The 11,816-nt window shown below is 44.7% G+C and overlaps 1 protein-coding gene across 1 annotated transcript in view; it reads right to left on the bottom strand.

The window, feature by feature from the left end:
• Positions 1-8,566: 8,566 nt before the first annotated feature.
• Positions 8,567-11,816, bottom strand: part of LOC149432722 (uncharacterized) — a 21,957-nt gene continuing 18,707 nt past the window's right edge. Inside the window, exon 7 of the mRNA XM_089665048.1 lies at positions 8,567-11,816. This exon is cut by the window's right edge and continues 229 nt beyond it. The gene's annotated coding sequence lies outside the window, so the exon portion shown is untranslated.

The following is an 11,816-nucleotide window of genomic DNA, read 5'->3' on the forward strand; positions in this document are numbered from 1 at the left end:
GAGCTCCAGCTCTGAACCACTGCAGAGAGACAACTGCTTCCAAAGGAAGAGCAAGGGCCCTTCTCTGCAGAACGCTGGCAGGGGACAGGCTTTTCTACGCAGGCTCTGGCTGCTTTCATGAGAAAATCAGTTGAAGGTTTTTAAAGATTTTTTTTTATGCTGGAATATATTTACCTGATTTAAACTGAAAGTGCAGTTGGGCTGTATAAAAACTTTTTTTTGACGAAAGTGTTGAACCCCCAAGGGACGCAAAGAGGGAGTGTCAGGATCACAACAAAGCCTCCTTTTGTCTTGGCGCACACCTATGCAGGTTGCGTTTGAGGTGTTTCTGCACTGCGTTTTGTGTGTTTGCACTTGCGTTTTTTACGCTTTTTTTTTTCTTTTCTCTTTCTTGTTGCTAGGCAGATGCAAAACCCATCAAAATAATGGCAAAAACGCAATAAAAACGCAATACATGCTTTTCTGCATTGAATTCTATAGAACCAAAAACGCAACGTTTTGCATTCAAAAAAGTCCCTGACCCTTTCCAAAAAGCGCACCGGGTGATCACGTGACCGTGTCCCATAGGAAATCATGTTCAATGGACTGTACTGCGTTTCTGCAAAACGCTGCGTAAAACGCTTAGGTTTGAACCTGGGGTTAGGCCTCATCTAAATGCGCCTGAGCGCTAACCACTCTTAGTGCTTGGACATTTATTCATTTCAGTGGCAAGTACTCCGGGCAATGAAGTGAATAAATGTCCAAGCGCTAAATTGTACAAGAGGTACTTTTGAAATGGCGCTGCAGCAAATCGCATATGTTACGACGCTCACATTCACATTCATTAGATCTGATTTCAATTCCCAAATTGCACCTGAAATCGCGGCGGCAGGACTGGGCACTAAGCCCCCGATCACACTGGATGCGCTTTAAAATCGTGCAATTTGTTTTCCGTGTTTTCTGAAAATTTCCCAACGATTTCTTGCATTTTCCATTGCGTTTTGCAGTGCGATTTCTATTGTAGTCCATGTGAAATTGCAACGAACCGCAGTACTTTTGAAATGGCGCTGCAGCAAATCGCATATGTTATGACGCTCATATTCACATTGATTAGATCTGATTTCAATTCCCAAATTGCACCTGAAATCGCACCGGCAGGACTGGGCACTAAGCCCCCGATCACACTGGATGCGATTTAAAATCGTGCAATTTGTTTTCTGAAAATTTCCCAACAATTTCTTGCATTTTCCATTGCGTTTTGCAGTGCGATTTCTATTGTAGTCCATGTGAAATTGCAAGGAACCGCAGTACTTTTGAAATGGCGCTGCAGCAAATCGCGTTTGTTATGACGCTCACATTCACATTGATGAGATCTGATTTCAATTCCCAAATTGCACCTGAAATCGCGGCGGTGTAAACCAGCCCTAAGCCCCCGCGATTTGCAGCAGCTCCATTCCAAAAGTACTGCGGTTCGTTGCAATTTCACATAGACTACAATAGAAATCGCCCTGCAAAACGCAATGGAAAATGCAAGAAATCGTTGGGTGATCTTCAGAAAACACGGAACACAAAACGCGCGATTTTAAATCGCATCCAGTGTGATCGGGGGCTTAGTGCCCAGCCCTACCCAGGGGCGGACTGACCATTTGGAAACTCGGGCACTGCCCGAGGGCTCGGGGTCAGTAGGGGGCCCCATGAGATGCCCCTGGTACCTTTTTCATAGGCATTTGTGAGTTTGGGCAAGGACACAGGGGCCCCATGATCCCCTATTGCCCGGGGGCCCCATAAGTTGTCAGTCCGCCCCTGGTCCTACCGATGCGATTTCAGGTGTGATTTGGGATTTGAAATTGCATCTAATGAATGTGAATATCAGTGTCTTAACATGTGCGATTTGCTGTGATGCGAAGTAGTCCTCGCATGACTTTTTCTGCAGTTCTGTTGCGATTTCACATACATAGAATAGTTACATAGTTAGTCCGGCTGAAAAAAAAGACAAAAGTCCATCCAGTTTATCCATAGAAAAAAAAAAGTTATAATCCTACACCCACAGTTGATCCAGAGGAAGGCAAAAAAAAACCAGAATAGAAAAAAATAGAATGGAAATCGCTCTGCAAATTGCAAGAAATTGTTGAAAATCTTCACAAGTAGCAACAATGTCTTCGGAAATCGCGATGAAATTGCACATAAATAGTGCGATTTTAAATCGCAGCTGTGTGGCCGATCGACTAAAATGGATGGCAGCTTCGGAGTTAAACTGGCTGAGGATTCTGTACACAGGTGAATGCATTATTGCGGAGCCTCTTCCTGCAGGTGATCCCAGATCTGTCATATGACACCAGAGATCATCCAACATGCAAATCATCATTTCTACATTCCTGATCTCCGGGAATACGCGGCTTCTCTCTGCTGGAGCTCCATTCATAAAAGACAAAGGTGCTGCGCTGCAGGCAAATGTGAGTAACGCCTTCGTAACCGTTCAGAGATCACATGTGATGACTTTAAGGGCCGCTTCAAAAATGCATTCCGGATACGTTTTTTGCTGACAGTTCACACCACGGAGTTCCGGGGCAGTTTTGATGCAGGTTGCCATGTTCCCGTATGGTTCTGTGCAGAAAAAATGCAGCGTGTTCTACTTTTTTTTTTTTCTGCAACTGACTGCGCTGGTGTGAGCTAGGGCCATTGGAATAAATGGAAAACACTGTGCGTTCATTTTTGAGACAGAAAAAAGCGCGCTGAACTGCATCTAATGTGAACTAGCCCAGGCTAGCCCACACTGAACACACTAGCCCACACTAGCTAGAACTAGCCCCCACTGAACAAGACAGGCCGCAAAGTTTTGGGGGCTCAATGACACTATTGTGTTGCAATGCATAGTAAAAATGTGAGTTTTAATGCGACGGATGGTAGCCAGAAACGCAGTGCAGTAAATCGCAGTGCAATTCATGTTAAATAGTACCCCAATGCACAGCGATCGTGCAGCACCATCACCTTTTGTATCACCTCCCCCTTCCTTTAGATTGTAAGCTCCACGAGCCAGACCCTCCTATTCCTTCTGTACTGAAATGTATTGTAATTGTACTGTATCCTTTATTTTGTACAGCGCTGCGCAAACTGTTGGCGCTATATAAATCCTGTATAATAATAATATATAAATCCTGAATAATAATAATAATTCCTGTATAATAATAATATATAAATCCTGTATAATAATAATAAATCCTGTATAATAATATATAATTCCTGTATAATAATATATAAATCCTGTATAATAATAATATATAAATCCTGTATAATAATAATAAATCCTGTATAATAATAATAATAATAATATATAAATCCTGTATAATAATAATATATAAATCCTGTATAATAATAATAATAATAATAATAATAATAATAATTAATAATAATATATAAATCCTGTATAATAATATATAAATCCTGTATAATAATAATATATAATTCCTGTATAATAATAATAATAATAATATATAAATCCTGTATAATAATAATAATAATAATATATAAATCCTGTATAATAATAATATATAAATCCTGTATAATAATAAATCCTGTATAATAATAATAATATATAAATCCTGTATAATAATAATTTTGTGTTGGCGTGTAACATCTCTGCATTGTGTTGCACAACCTTGAAGCATTGGGGTGCCATTTAAAATGTGGAATATTTATTTATTACAGGTACTGATATATCTATTGTAAAAATGCTGCATCACCCACGCCTGGCCTGCCTTCATATAATGCGCAACACAGAAGTCCTGATGGCCCCTTGATTGCTCGCCTTCGCTGTTCACCAAGAAATGTTTGTTGATTTGTGGGAGATCTCTGCACGGCGGGGGCCGCTTTTCCCCAATTCTGGTTACCTTTTAGCACAGTATTGCACTGTGATGACATCATAGAGTGTTCGATGAGGTCACCATAGGCTTGTAGTTTTAGAATATGTCCTTTTGTTCAGGGCCAGGGCCAGACTATGCTGTGCCCTAAACGAGACCAGATACTTGCATAACCCCCCCCCCCCCAAAAAAAAAACTTCACCTGTATTTCTTCTTCACCCCTCCTAGCACACATCCTCGTTCCACTCAAATTTTTCACCCTAGCACAAATCCCCCGCCTCCTAGAAATACCCCCTCCAAATTACCTTTCCCTTCACAAATCCTTCCTCTCCACCCAAATCACCCTCCTAGTACAACCCCTCCCAATCCCTTCTCCTAGCACAATATTGACCCCCTCCTCATCCTCCATCCCCATCGTCCTCCTCATCCCCCCTTCCCCCTCCTCATACAATCTAAAGTCCCTAACTCACATTCATACATACACATACAAGGGTCAATTAACCCACCAGTATGTCTTTGTAATGTGGGAGGAAGCCAGTGTGCCTGGAGGAAACCCACGCAGCCACAGGGAGAACATGCAAACTCCAGGCAGGTGGTGCCGTGGTTGGGATTTGAACCAATGACCCTAGAACTGCCAAGAGGAAATGCTAAGTTTACAGGCATTCCGGAGACTTAACAGCCCCCTCCTGTTTTCCAACCCCCCAGGGGGATTATTTTTACCCCAACAAGGATTTGACATTAATGTCCATAGTCCCCATAGTCTTGTTTGCCACACTGTTGCTGCACAGTCACCTTGACTCCAATGGGTGCGTGTGAATCCTGTCAAAATTGACCCACCCCTCCATCCGCCATGTAAATATGTGACCACACAGATCAACTGCCTGTTTTTACTGCACCTCTGCCGCTAGTGTGAATCCGTCCTTGTGCATTTCTGGCGGTGTGTGTGATGTCAGAAATCTTGCGCCATATTCATGAAAGCCCTGCAACGTTTTCATCATAAGTACCAATGTGCCATATCAAGTCATTTTTGATGAGTTTAGTGAATGCAGGGTCCAGGGAGACCGGATATAGTGAATGCAGGGTCCGGGGAGACCGGATATAGTGAATGCGGGGTCCGGGGAGACCGGATATAGTGAATGCAGGGTCCGGGGAGACCGGATATAGTGAATGCAGTGTCCGGGGAGACCGGATATAGTGAATGCAGGGTCCGGGGAGACCGGATATAGTGAATGCAGGGTCCGGGGAGACCGGATATAGTGAATGCAGGGTCCGGGGAGACCGGATATAGTGAATGCAGGGTCCAGGGAGACCGGATATAGTGAATGCAGGGTCCGGGGAGACCGGATATAGTGAATGCAGGGTCCGGGGAGACCGGATATAGTGAATACAGGGTCCGGGGAGACCGGATATAGTGAATGCAGGGTCCGGGGAGAGCAGATATAGTGAATGCGGGGTCCGGGGAGACCGGATATAGTGAATGCGGGGTCCAGGGAGAGCGGATATAGTGAATGCGGGGTCCGGGGAGAGCGGATATAGTGAATGCGGGGTCCGGGGAGAGCGGATATAGTGAATGCGGGGTCCGGGGAGAGCGGATATAGTGAATGCGGGGTCTGGGGAGAGCGGATATAGTGAATGCGGGGTCTGGGGAGAGCGGATATAGTGAATGCGGGGTCCGGGGAGAGCGGATATAGTGAATGCGGGGTCCGGGGAGAGCGGATATAGTGAATGCGGGGTCCGGGGAGTGCGGATATAGTGAATGCGGGGTCCGGGGAGAGCGGATATAGTGAATGCGGGGTCCGGGGAGACCAGATATAGTGAATGCAGGGTCCTGGGTTTAGTAACACTTTAAGGCAAAGCACCATCAGAATTGATTTGCTGGAGGTCCGAGCATCACAAGATGAATTCTACTGCAGAATATTAACCTTCGCCTTGCTAAGGCCAGTACATTTCTGAACTAGGTAATGCCATAGGCCACTTACCATAGACTGTCACTTGGAAATTCAGCGTGGCCGATGTATCCCCAAGCGCACTGATGGTGACGGTGTAATTCCCTGTGTCATTTTTCATAGAATTTGAAAGAAGCAGGGATCCTTTCCCGATGATAGTCTACTGGTGTAGTCCGAGAACACTGTAGACATACCATTGGCCAGCACAGTGGCTAAATGGTTAGCACTTCCGCCTGGCAGTACTCGGGTCATTGGTTCGAATCCCAACCATGGCACCACCTGCCTGGAGTTTGCATGTTCTCCCTGTGCCTGCATGGGTTTCCTCCGGGTACTCCGGTTTCCTCCCACACTCCAAAGACATGCTGGTAGGTGAATTGTCTCCTGTCTAAATTGTCCCTAGTATGTGTATGTATGAATGTGAGTTAGGGACCTTAGATTGTACACCCCTTGAGGGTTAGGGACTGATGTGATTGTACAATATATATGTAAAGTGCTGCATAATTTAAGTACCTGAAATAAATTGGCCAACTGGGCCACTGACGTGCCATTTATAGCCCAGGAGACTATTGGATTTGATCCCTGGGTGGTGTATGAGATGGCCAGGCTAATTTTGTTCCCAGTTTCTACAATGGGTTTTAGGAACACTTTAACTTTAGGTTTTGTACCCGGACTTTAGTTATAAATGTAATAAAATGTATATGTTGCTAGGTCCATGTAGGTTGGGGTTCAGGTATGAGAACCCGGCAGTAGCTGTACATTGTAATTCGGTGTTTGCACAAGCTGTGCTGCTAATCATCCGGATATGCAAACTAAGTGAGTTTGGAGAGAGTTTGTGTGAACTCTTATGTCGGGGTACGGGAGGCCTCCAGCAGAAGACAGGTTTTCAGAAATCAGAAGGTAGGACGTAATTTAGTCTGTTTTAAGCCAAATCTTATCAACCGCACACGGAAGTCTCCCCGAGCAGGGATTAGTCTGGAAAATACACAGGCCGAGTTCTTTGTATCTGAGTGCATTTTAATAAGTTCCTACGTGGAAAATCAATATATTGCACGGTATTTTTGCCCTTTTTAAAGAGCCACTTTACCCTCTACTGCATCATTCACACGGATTTATGCCAACTCAGGTGACCAGTAGGGACCCTCAACTGACCATGGCCACCTATAGCCACACCAACTAAGTTGAGTGTCCCTGAGGAAGGGATTCCAAGATCTACAGTGAAGTAGTTCCAGTGAGAACTAGTTGGGCATTGTACCTGACCACCCTCTCCCTTCTCTGGCCCAGGGGGTGTAGAAGTACTCACTGTTCTTTTCCTGCAGCTTAGTGGGTTGCAGATACTTTCAGGCCTTACACTGGGCTGGCTGTTCCCTGCTGACAGGCTGTCTTTCCCAGCAGACTGTGGGCCAGTAGAGATTCTTTTGTCCACCTTCAGCCTGTAGGTAGGCCCCCCCTCCCAGTCTCCACGCACCAGCACCTTCCTTCATTCTATCTTCCACCCAATGCCCTTGATGTTCAGGCTCTTCGCGCTGTCGTAGCCACCATGCCAGGCCTCCTGCCTGGACATTGGCCAGGTTCCTTCAAACATGCAAATTCAGGCCTCCTCCACCCCTCTTCTAGAATGTTTTTAGCAGGGTGGGAGGGCTCCAGAAGCCCTGACCTGTAAAGTCTCCCATTCTGCCTCGGGTAACCTCACTGCTTCGCTCCCAGGCTGACTCATCCCAGGCTTCTAACAAGCCTCTGATTCAGACAAAAACCCTACCTAGCTAAAGGGCACTACATCAGTAATCCCGAACATTTGTCTGGTTTCTGATGGCATGGGGAAGGTCTAGAACAGCCTTTCTCAACCAGGGTTCCATGGAACACTAGGGTTTCTCCAGAGGTTGCTAAGGGTTCCTTGAGCAATGAGAAGTAACCACTAACACCAATTATTTTTTATATATCTGTAATAAGGGATTCTTCCCAATGACCATAAATGAAGGCTGGAAATATTGTAATCATCAGCAGAGGTTCCCTGACACCAGAAAGTTATTTCAAGGTTTCCTCCATGGAAAAAATGTTGAGAAAGGCTACTCTAGAACCTCTGTCGGAATTTTGTTGCTATTTGGAAAATTCCTTACTTCTTGTACGAGACACAGAAGGGTATGAGAAGATATCTCTCCAAAGTGAGGCAAAAACCCATCTTTTCTAGTTTGACAGAAAAAAATTGATACCATTGAAAGATTTCCCCACTCCTGCTCTGAAGGCAACTCCAAAATTTTCTGGCCACGATTTTGGCAACGATTTGCTGCAGCAGTGGAGGTCAAGGACATGGATACAGTATGTGCTGTCCAGTAAGGCCTCATTCACATGGATGCTGAGGCCCATAGGCCAAGAATAGACCATTTTTTATGCATCGTGAGCAACCAGGTGCTGTATGCAGGCCTCCCATGTAAGTGTATGGGGAAGCAGCAACTATGCAAACCGTTGTGAGTGCATGACCCCTAAACACACTCTCTGCATTTGGGACCACTCACCCACACTCCTATCAAATTGGGATGAGCAACTGTGTCCCCATACAGAAACAGAAATGAAAATCCAGTCTATTCAAACTCTCTAGTCTGGAGTTGAGCTTTAATTGTGGGACAATAATAGTTGGATGGATTATTTGGGGGTCTGGTAGCTGTCCATTGCAGTAGCATTGACATGGCAGAATTCATACAAGTATTTCTTCTGTGTACCATCAGGATCATTAAAAAAAAAAAAAAAAAGTGTGAAATGCAAAGTTGACAAACACATATCGCAAGCCAATTACGTTGTAAAAATATATTTATACATAATATATATTAAAACTCAAATATACCGTCTTTACATAATTACATCTGCTATACATTCTTAGTAATGGTGTGTTTGAAGCTAAATAAATGTCCTTAAAGGAGACATCCATGAAAATAAACCTGACCATTGTGACCTAACCACCTGTAGTATATTTATAGGCAGGTGCAGTCTGTATTCACTGCAAGTAGCGTGGTTCCTCTGATTTATTTGGTCACAAGGAGGCAGCTATCCATTTGGATGCTGGTAACTCATGTGACTTTGGCAGGCATCTTGGGTCAGGAAGGGTCTATTCAGGAGCGGACTGACAACTCATGGGGCCCCCGGGCAATAGGGGATCATGGGGCCCCTGTGTCCTTGCCCAAACTCAAAAAAACCTATGAAAAAGGTACCAGGGGCATCTCATGGGGCCCGAGTTTCCAAATGGTCAGTCTCCTGGATCTGTTTTAAGACTCTGATCCCTGAGTTTGGCAGGTAAGGAACAAGGCCCCTGTCTGTCTCGGCTATAGGGAAAGGTTCCCGTGGAGAAGTGACAGAGCTTGGGCTAAGTCTGCCTCTTCAGGAAGATTCCCATTTGGGTCGGACCGGCCAGGCCATGTGTTGCTCCAGTCGCTGTCGCCGTCCTGAGTCCTCTGACCAATGTCCATCTCTGCATGCCTGTAAGTGGCTCTGGACAGGCAAGTTCTCTGTCGGGCTTGTTGATCTGTAGATTTACTGTTCAATACAACATTCTTTGCCAAATGAGACTGTGTGTTTACTGCCTGCCACACCACACTGCACCTAACCAACATCTATGGATTCTGAAGCAGTACCTATTACTGACGAATTGGAGTCTGCAGTTCATTTACTGAGGGCCAAGTCACACAAGTGAACCTGTTTCTGGTGACCACGCCTAGCCATTGGATTGCTAAGGGACTGCTTATTTGTTTCTCTAAAGTCGCTCCATCACTGATCTCTCACTAGCGAGTAAAATTGGGCAGTGTTTGCGGAAAGTGAGAGAGAGCTTCCATAGAGGGTGAAAAAGAGGCTATCGGCAATTCCAAATGGCTGTACAAAGGGGGAGGTGGGGTTGGGATGACTCCCTTTTGGGGGTCTTAATAATTTGAGGAAGTGGGTTCTTGGAACATGGATATCTCCTTCAAGCAAAAGTTTCATTTGGCAGAAATCACATGCTTTGTAAAAAAAAAAAAAAAAAAAAAAAAGACCTAAAAAATGTCAAACCTTTGCCTAAAAGTATAAATAGAAACCTTTAAAAAATGTTTTCTGTCATCCAATCAAGAGTCTCATTTTTGAAAGCTATGCTTCAGTTAGCTGTCCATTGTCTTGTTCCTCTGGAATCTCCCAACTTGTGGTGTCCACCAAGGTAATCTTTATCTCGTGTCTTGGGGCACCTTCACAGATTAAAGACAACTAATATGTTAGTTCTAGTCTGCTGTCCAGAAGTTCTTGGTGTGAAACCAAAGATTGGTTTTGGGGCATAAAAAAAACAGGACCGACTACTTTTTTCTCTTTCATATTTTGGTTCTGTTCTGAGCCACAAAGATGATCCTTCTTGTACAACTTCCAAGCGATGTACAAACATGGAGTAGGAACTTGCGTTGGTGTACCAAACTCCTTTCTCGTTTTGTAGCCATTACTTAAAGTTGTGTTTTTAGGAAAGGTATCCGAATCGTTGATGGCTCTTTGTGGAAATCTGAAGATCCATGATGGTGGCTCATGGAATGTGATTTGTAACATCTATGGGTGACCTTGTTATTAATTAGAGCTGTATTTAAACATTTTTGGCCCTCATATTGTACACCAAATTCTCAAATCTTTCATTTTGAATAAAGAAACGTCAGAACCCCTGACAGGGCTGTCTATGTCCACACTGGATAGATTTATCTTCTCTTTGTCCTGATGACCATGGTCCTCAGAACAGGAAGTGATGGGATAGCCAAAATTTCAGTTGTAACCAGGGCTTTCTTCAGTGGGTACGCGGGGGAATGCAGTTCCGGCACCTGACAGTATGTATTGGTAAGGGGTGCTGGGTTGTGCTGGAAAATCTGTTGTTGCAGACTGCTGGGGGATATATTGTCACTGAGGGGGATCTATTATTGTGTGGTGGTCTACTGTTGCTGGGGAGGTCTATTGTGCCAGTGGGGGACCTATTGTTGTGGGGACATCAATTTTTTGCTGGAAGGGATCTACTGTTGAGGAAGAGGTCTATTGTTGCTACCTGCTGGACAGTCCATTAATGCTCGAATCTGTTGTAGCTGCTGGGGGTCTATTGTTGCTAGGGTGGTATTTTGTTTTGGGGGTCCACTGTTGCCGAATGAATCAATTGTGTGGGGGGATCTAATGCTGCTGACTGCAAGGGATCTATTTTTTTTTAGCTTTTTTGTTATCAACAATTTCCATACAAATTATTTATTACCACAAAATGATACTTGGCTCTGTGTTCTCTAAAAGGAGTGGTACTGAGAGGTGGGTAGTTGGTGGAACCAAGTGAAGGTGCTCTGAGGTGCTGGGGCAGAGACAAAAAGTGACTCAGAAGGGGGAACCTATTTTTTTGAGAAAAAAGAGGCCTGGTTGTAACTAGAACAGAAGGTTTGGAGAGGTTTCTCCTTACCTTCTGTTGTGTCTCAGGATGGAGGGATGGAGATCTACCCAGCGGGACACAGTGTCAAAAAAATAAAATGAATAAAACTGACTATGGTTCTAAACAGGGGCGGACTGACAACTCATGAGGCCCCCAGGCAATAGGGGATCATGGAGCCCCTGTGTCCTTGCCCAAACTCAAAAAAGCCTATGAAAAAGGTACCAGGGGCATCTCATGGGGCCCCCTACTGACCCCGGGCCCTCGGGCAGTGCCCGAGTTTCCAAATGGTCAGTCTGCCCCTGGATCTAAATATTCCCTACTTCCCCAAAAAAGGTTTTAGAGATGGGAAATCTGGTATCCTGTTTGGTGGAATGCAGGCCCTGGTTAGGGCTATTTGCCCAACTGCAAGGGTGGTTTTTGGCACATTCCCTGGAATTCAGCTTTACCAACAGAGACCCATCCCAAGGGGTTATTTGCTTAAAAATCTACCCAATCAGTATGAAGTGGCAGTTGAAAATCGATCATGTGACCCAATAGTCGGTCAGTTCATAGCGGACAGGAACCTGTACGTCCAAGCACTCTAATCCGACCACAATACTGGATGTTCTAGTCAGCAAAACGCTTCCTGAAATCTGCTTCGTTTAT

This window comes from Staurois parvus, unplaced genomic scaffold (genome assembly GCF_062004578.1).
Source record: "Staurois parvus isolate SC_StPar_1 unplaced genomic scaffold, SC_StPar_1.0 ptg002113l, whole genome shotgun sequence".
Lineage (NCBI taxonomy): Eukaryota > Metazoa > Chordata > Amphibia > Anura > Ranidae > Staurois > Staurois parvus.